Consider the following 7799-nt stretch of genomic DNA (forward strand, 5'->3'; position numbering starts at 1 on the left):
GTTCCGTTGTTTTCTTCGTTCAGGATACATATATATGTATATATATATATATAAATATATATATATATATATATATATATATATATATATATATACGTATATGTGTACATTTTATATATATGAAATCGGTTGATATGACATTACAAAAATTTACAAAAACGACAACACCGTAACAGAAACTGTAGTACTTAACCAGCCCGTCATCAGCATTAACCCCTTGAACCTTCCATAGCGGAAAACGACATCATTTCATTGCTCTTCTCTTGATTTCCTGAATTGGACTTTGCCACGTCTATGCCATCTTGACGCTAATCCGAATCCCGGACGAATACTAATTTCTGCTTTATGTAAAGACTCGGTAAGGTGAAAAAAAATAAAGAAAGAAAGAACTTTACGAAAAAAAAGGGAAAATATCGCTCTCCACATATCGGACTTCGATGAGATTTCGCAGATTTGCCCCCAGATCTACAGGAACACGACTTCGTCAGGTACGAAGGATCTAGATAATTCCCTCCCCCCGCCCCCAGCTCGTCGAATCTGCGTTGTACGATAATTACGCGCCGCATTCGGTAATCTGTTCCGTTGTTTTCTTCGTTCAGGATACATAGCAGATTCAATTGAATGAAAATAACTACAAATTCTCACGTGACTCAGTTTCCTGTAGTAGCAACTGGGACGCAAGTACTACAAGTGGTTTTAGCTAGACAAGTCTTATTGTATAAGATTTAAAAAAATAAAATATATAGATGTAGATGATGAATTTGAAACGCTGAAGATGTGTAAACCAAATGCCTTATGTCAAAGAGAAGACGACGGTATTCATTTTTGTTAAGACAAGTGATGCGTTAAAATTGATATTTTGTTTCCGTCATTGAAAGGATAGTGCAGGTTCAAATGAATGAAGATGTAGATAATGAATGAAAGGCTGAAGTGCGTATAAACCAAATAGCCGATGTAAAAGAGATTACTTCAATCAGTCGTTAAGGTAACCAGTTACGAAATTAATAATAGTATTTTTTTTAGTTACTGAAAAGGCAGTGTGTGTTCGAATGAATGAAGATATAAACAATGAATGGAAGGCTGAAGATGTATATAAACCGGATGCCCAATGTAAACGAGAATGCGACGGTATCATTTCTGTTAAGACTGATGTCTTCTAATTGTTTATAGTTTGTTTACGTCATTAAAATTTCAGTGTAAATCCAAATGAATAAAAAGCTGAAAATGTAATGAATAAAAAGCTGGAGATGTATTGAATAAAAAGCTGAAGATGTAATGAATGAGAAACTGGAGATATAATGAATAAAAAGCTGGAGATATAATGAATAAAAGCTGAAGATGTAATGAATGATAAGCTGAAGATATAATGAATTAAACTCTGAAGATGTAATGAATGAGAAGCTGGAGATATAATGGATAAACAGCTGAACCGCTGAAGATATAATGAATAAATCATTCATAAAAAGCTAGAGATACAATGAATAAACAGCTGAAGATGTAATAAATAAATCATTCATAAAAAGCTAGAGATACAGTGTATAAACAGCTGAAGATGTAATGAATAAATTATTCATAAAAAGCTGGATAAAATGAATAAACAGCTGAAGATGTAAGAAAATGTAATGAATAAAATCTGGAGATATAACGAATAAAAAAAACATGAAGATTTATCTAAACCAAATGTAAACAAGCGACAACGAAGGGAAAATTGTAGTTTGATCTTGTCGGTCCCTAGACGTGTCATGCAGTAGAACAGAGAGACAGTGTATGTGTATGCACGTATACACACGCACATACCCGCGAATAGGGGACCCTAGAACACAGCTACACCAGCATTTCATCCATATGCACGAGCATGCATGGGCGTGCCACTGTATAACCCTTGTACGTGCACTTTGATGAACTCGTATGTCTCGCTTTGCAACTTTCAAACCGATGTCCAGTTTGTTCACACGTCATGTTACTGTTGGATTGCGTTTTTTTCTTCTTCCTCTTTATTGCGTATAGTACATTTCTGGAAACTTTTATTTGAGAGAGAGAGAGAGAGAGAGAGAGAGAGAGAGAGAGAGATTATGCAAAACATTACCGGAGGAATCTTCACAATTTGAATATTTGTATATAATGCACTCATATATACTATATATATATATATATATATATATATATATATATTATATATATATATATATGATATATACATATATATAGTGTATGTGTGTGTGTGTGTGTGTATACGTATATATATATATATATATATATATATATATATATATCATATATATATATATATAGATAGATAGATAGATAGATAGATATAGATAGATAGATTCTAAATGAATTCCAGCAATTACCACGAATGAAATAAAGAAAAGAAGTGAAGCAATTATCCTACCGGTGGCTCCAATCAGCCATTTGAAGAGTAACCTTAACACAACGACTTATTTTGCCATTTCACGGATTCCCATTTGAACGATCCATTGACACACTGAAACCTCATTAACTTCAGCGTCATTGTTTTAGTGTACTTTGTTGATGAGTCCATCTCCTAACTCCCTCCCCCTCCCCCATACGCCTACTATTTACACTGTCTGAATCAGTATAATCTATTATTGTCGTCCATTTGTGATGTGACCATCTGGAATCAATTGTCGCGTTTTCTGAATTTCTCCGAGACCTGTGGATAGTGTTGTATTGAAGTATGCCACTCATTACATTTTTTTTTTCTTTTTTTTGAGAAGAGAGAGAGAGAGAGAGAGAGAGAGAGAGAGAGAGAGAGAGAGAGAAATAATCAGTTTCCTTTACCTTTAACATCGTAACTTTCAGGTTTGACATTTTCCAATAGTCACTGTCAGCAACGTCAAGTGACATTTGTGGGGCCTAAAATTTGTGAAGGTGAATGTATGCATATATATATATATATATATATATAGATATATATATATATATTATATATATATATATATATATATATATATATATATAATATATATATGATGATCCCCTATAATTAATATTTTGATCTAAATTCCCTTTTTTGTTCATAATTAATTTTTTCTTTTACCCTTTGTCCTTTTTTCGTCCTTTTCCCTCCTTCTTTATACTACTTCTTCCTAGTTTTCACCTTCATCTCTTTCCGTTCTATGTCCTCGTTCGACTTCTTTCTCTTTCTTTGTCCTTTCACTTTCTTTGTTCCTTTTTCCCTCTTTCACCTTATTTTTCCTTCGTTGTCCGTTTTTACCTTTTTTTTCTTCTGTGTCCTTTTTTGTTCGTTTTTCCTTTTTTCCTACTTTCCTTTCGTTCTTTGTCCTTTTCCCCCTCTTTCACTTTTTTTTCCTTATTTCTCCTTCTTTCACACTTTTTTTTTTGCCATTCGATGTCCTTTTTGTTTGTTCGTCTTTGATTTCTTTGTCCTTTTTTCCTATCTTTTTCCTTTTTTCCTTATTTTACCTTTTTCCCTATTTCTCCTTTATTCCCTCTTTCGCCTTCTTTCTCTTTCTTTGCACTTTTTCCCTCTTTCACCACCTTTTTCTCTTTCACCACCTTTTTTCCATTTCACCTTTTTTTCCCAATTTCACTTTTTTCCCACTTCACCTTTATTTCCCATTTCACCTTTTGTCCTTATTTCACCTTTTTCCCAATTACACCTTTTTTTCCCCAAAATTTCACCTTTTTCCTTCCTTGCCCTCCTTTCACCTTGCAGCGGGGTGTCCCTTCCGCCGCCGTCCGTGGCGCGAAAAACCCCCCTCCCCCCCCCCCCCCCCCCCCCCCCCCCCCTATTCAGGGAAGTCATCAGGGAGGCCCAAAGCCCGCGCCGTTAATTTGGGAAATCCGCCAATCACGGGACTCAATCGGGTCAGCTATCGCAGGATACCCTTAATTTAAGGGGGGTGGAAATTCGGGTAATGGATTCCCTTGACATCCTTAATTCCCTTTTATCCCATCCTTTCTCTCTTTTTGCATTTTCTTTTTTTTTCTTTCCTTCTTGCCATTTCTTGCTTTTGTGTGGGGGCGGTGGGGGGCGGGGGGGGGGGGGGGGGGGGGAGAGTGGGGGAGAGAAGGAGAGGATATTTGCGCCCTAGTTTCGGCGTCAGAGATTTGTGTTGCTATCGTTTTTTTTTTTTTTATTTCCTTTAAAATATATATTTTCGAATTTCCCTTTTAAGTTCTGTTTTCTTTTTTGAAAAGCATTCTTAATTTCGTCTTAATTTCTTATTATTTTATTTTTTTGTTAGCAAATTTTCTTATATTTTCTTCTTTTAGCATCATTTATTCCTAATTCCAAATTTCATTTTATGTACTTTTTGTTTCATTTTATTTTATATTTATTTTCTTCTTTTGATATTCCTAATTTCCTTTGATTTTCTTTTAGTTTTTGTCTTTATAACATTCGTGATTTCCTGCTTTTTGAATGCGATTCCTTCTTGAGAGAGAGAGAGAGAGAGAGAGAGAGAGAGAGAGAGAGAGAGAGAGAAGCTTCAAATTCATTACTGTATAATGAATTCTCTATTCTCTCTCTCTCTCTCTCTCTCTCTCTCTCTCTCTCTCTCTCTCTCTCTCTCTCTCTCTTTATTGCAACATAAACCTTCAGGTTACTGATCACAAGCGTTTCATACATTTTCTCTCTTAATTTCTGCCAAGAGAGACCTCTCTCTCTCTCTCTCTCTCTCTCTCTCTCTCTCTCTCTCTCTCCTGTCATATGTTAATGATCACATGAATTTCGTACATTTATTCTCTTTATTTCTCTGCCAAGAGGTCGTTTCTCTCGAGAATAAATCACCTCACGAAAACCGTGACAATCAGACCCAGTCATATTTCGTCAGGAAGGAAGGAAAGTCAGAATTGCTCAGTGTCAGGACAGACAAAAGGTAACTCAGGTACTACTGTGAGATCCTGTCATCTGGGGGGTCCCGTGAGGTCTCGTTGTTGACAACATTTTGAACTCGCTTTGGTGGTCGTAGTTAATGGTATGCATTTATCTGCGCCTATACTGTTATTACCGTTTATTATTATTTTTCCTATGTTTACTTTTGCGTTTAATTTTTTTTTTTTTTTTTTTTTTTTTTTTTTTTTTTTTTTTTTTTTTTTCTGATATTGTGTTATTCTTTAGATGTTTGAAAATTCTTTGGTTAAAATATGTTTGAGGAACGGACGCACCATTTTTATACGTATGTACATTCACAGACACACACACACAGACACACACACACACACACACCACTATATATATATATATATATATATATATATATATACTATATATATTGTATAGTATGTATGTTGTACATATATATATATATATTATATATATATATATATATATATATATATATATATATATGTGTGTGTGTGTGTGTGTGTGTGTGTGTGTGCGTGTGTTATGAGTGTGTGGATATTATATATATACATATTTACATATTCCTTGGTGATATTAAGTCATCCTAGATACGATGGATTAACAAGCAGTTAAATAACTATTAACGTATCATTTTCATAGCTTCCTTGGGGGCGGGGGGAGGGGGCGGTAATGCCGGAGTCAGTGAGGGCCAATAAACAAACCAGAGGGACCAAGTGTCAGATTTCGTTCACGACACAAACAGGAGGAGTCGCAGCGTAGGAAGTTAATGATAATCCCTCTTTCTTCTCTTCCTCCCCGTGAATATGCTTAAATATACTGAGAATACGCTTGAATAAACTTGAAGGAATTATCAAGTACTTCCTCTGTTCCGTTTGATGCCAAACAAACTTTCGTTCTCCTTCTGCGATTGGCTCCTCTATTGAGACTCCCCAGCAGTCCTTTGCCAATTCCCCCGTAAGGGCTGTAGTACCATCAGTGCACCTCACGTGATGTATTCTAGGCATTACTTAAGGTTCTTTGCAGCGTCCCTTCGGCCCCCTATAGCTGCAACGCCTTTCATTCCTTTTGCTGTACCTCCTTTCATATTATCCTCTCCTAACAATTATTTCAAAGTGAAACTGCGAGGTTTTCCTCCTGTTGCACCTTTCATACCTATATACACTTGCTTGCTCTCAGTTTCCTTGCCAGCGCTGAATGACCTCATAGGTCCCAGTTCTTGGCTTTGGCCTAAATTCTGTGTTGCATTCCATTCCTTTGCCAGTCCTTTTCGAACATCCTAACACTGTAGAATTTCCTCCGTAGGACTTCACTGAAAGACGATCATTATTCCTTTTACAATCAAGATCTTTCTTGATGTGACCCAGTTTCCCCGGTGTTGGGTCATCTGCCTTGACCACTTGACCTCCTAATTTTGTCGGACTTATTTTTTTTATTTTTTATCATAGTGGCTCTATATTTACGTACTCACGATACGCGGAAGAAAGAAAGTCATCCATCATTTTTTTGCTTGACTTCTGCTACACACAAGTTTTTATCAATGTATCACTTGCACACATATATATACATATATGTATATGTATATGTATATATGTATGTATGTATGTATGTATATATATATATATATATATATATTATGTATATATGTATGTGTATGAATGTATGCATGTTTGTATGTGTGTGTATGTGTTATACTGAGTGCAGGCGAGACATTCACAAAACTAGCGTGTAACACATGTGAAGCCATAACAGACATCAACATTCATCAGGTAATGAATGCTCAAGCGCTTCATCACTACGATTGATCAAGTCTTTATGCAAGTTCCTTTTAACAGATGTTGGCGTCATAAGCAATTTTCCAATGGAATACAATTTAACAAAATCGCTTACAACTAAACGTAATGATTGTCTCAAAAATTTTTTGTTCAGAGTAAAGATAAAGTTCTTCTGTATTCAGAGCTTACGTCATCCAAGTTCACAAATAACATAGATATATTTTTTTCTAATGAATCAAACTAAATTATTCAAATGCTACGAATATAACCTCTCAAAGGTCAAAACAAAAAACGAGAATAAAAAAAACTTACCTCGACCGAGAGTAAGAAACCCCAAAAATCTGAAACTCCAAACTCAGAATCTGGCTAAAAAAACACTCGGTTCCATTTTATGGCGAGTAATCTGGTGACAGATTTCAGAATCTTCGGCTTACGGAGGAACCAGGTGGTCGGAGGAGAAGTGGAGAGCAAAGAATTTGGTAAATCCTTTCGAAAAAAAATAAATAAAAAAAGAAGAGCGGCCCAGTGCCTTTCCGTCTATCTGTCCGAGGGTTGGGAAGCGGAGTAGTCATCTAAGAGAGACAAATGGCACGGAGTAGGTCGTCGGCGCGCGTGGCAGGCAGGGCCATAGCGGAGGCAGACAGGGTCCACCTGCTCGTGATCGAGGCCAAAACACCACTGACTCTGAGTGAATTCTCAGACCCACTCTCTCTCAGTCTCTTTGACTTCTTCTTCTTCTTTCTCGGGGATAGTTTTGGGTCCACACCTCTACTTCCTTCGGTGCATAATCCCACCCCCCCATATATACAGCTCTTATGCCACGCCCACAAATTATATTATTTATGTGGACGAAGAATGTTTGCTTGCTTATACATATTATAAAAAATGAACGTTAGCGAATCTCTAAAATTAGACTAACGCTACCTAGGAAATTCCTAGAATGGCAGTGGCATTTACCTGCGGAATACACGACAGGATTTGTCTTTCAATTAACGAAGACATCCGGGTATTTCCGTCGCTCGGAATGTTCTAATGGATTTTATAAACATTTGCCAAAATTCTGGAGGAATTTCCGACCCTCGCGGAGTCCCAGAGTGCAATTCTGTCATTGCAAATTAGAGATTCCTAGCAACTGCTCAAATACTCATTTCCTCAGGTGGGCACGAGTGCCA

The 7799-nt window shown here is 36.4% G+C and overlaps 1 long non-coding RNA gene across 1 annotated transcript in view; it reads right to left on the bottom strand.

The window, feature by feature from the left end:
* The window catches only part of LOC135196094 (uncharacterized), a 72844-nt gene extending 65523 nt beyond the window's left edge, over window positions 1-7321 (bottom strand). Inside the window, exon 1 of the long non-coding RNA XR_010310323.1 lies at window positions 6940-7321. This is a non-coding gene — a long non-coding RNA (uncharacterized LOC135196094). The remainder of the gene's footprint in view (window positions 1-6939) is intronic.
* Between the last annotated feature and the right edge of the window lie 478 nt (window positions 7322-7799).

The sequence above is a fragment of the Macrobrachium nipponense genome, chromosome 17 (assembly GCF_015104395.2).
Source record: "Macrobrachium nipponense isolate FS-2020 chromosome 17, ASM1510439v2, whole genome shotgun sequence".
NCBI classification, from domain to species: Eukaryota; Metazoa; Arthropoda; class Malacostraca; order Decapoda; family Palaemonidae; genus Macrobrachium; species Macrobrachium nipponense.